General features: G+C 40.2%; 1 pseudogene; it reads left to right on the top strand.

The window, feature by feature from the left end:
* Positions 1 to 485, top strand: part of LOC119592349 — a 5,899-nt pseudogene that overhangs the window by 5,165 nt on the left and 249 nt on the right.

The raw sequence follows: 485 nt of genomic DNA, 5'->3' as shown, positions 1-485 counted from the left end.
CATAAGCTTCTCCATCCTTGTGCTACTCGAAGGTTGTCCCTTCAAGAGGTCGTTGCAAGGGTCTTGGAACAGTGGCAGCCCTTAAAGTTGTGTTTTTCAATCACTGTGCGGGAGGAGAGGTTGGCGGTTGTCAAAGAAATTATATGGCGTTATGAGATGCTTTTTCCGTCTACTGTTATTTAACGGTTTTAAATTACATATTGTCACATTTCACTAGGTTGAACGTAGTTTTCTAGTCTACGTCAACTAAGCTCCATTTCCTCCACGAGAAACTATGCAATGTTTACAGACTCCTCTTAAATTATTTATTTACCCACATAAAGCAGTTACCTGAGTTTTGTATTAGATAGATCCGTGCAGTGCTTCATACCATATACCTATACCTTGGGGCAGAACTATATGATCTAATCAGTCTACTGGAAAATAAAAATGACATGCACGAGGATATCCGACTAAGGTTCAGAACTTTCATGATTGTTGCGGCG

Source organism: Penaeus monodon, chromosome 30, assembly GCF_015228065.2.
Source record: "Penaeus monodon isolate SGIC_2016 chromosome 30, NSTDA_Pmon_1, whole genome shotgun sequence".
NCBI lineage: Eukaryota > Metazoa > Arthropoda > Malacostraca > Decapoda > Penaeidae > Penaeus > Penaeus monodon.
This window is presented reverse-complemented; position numbering and strand designations above follow the sequence as displayed.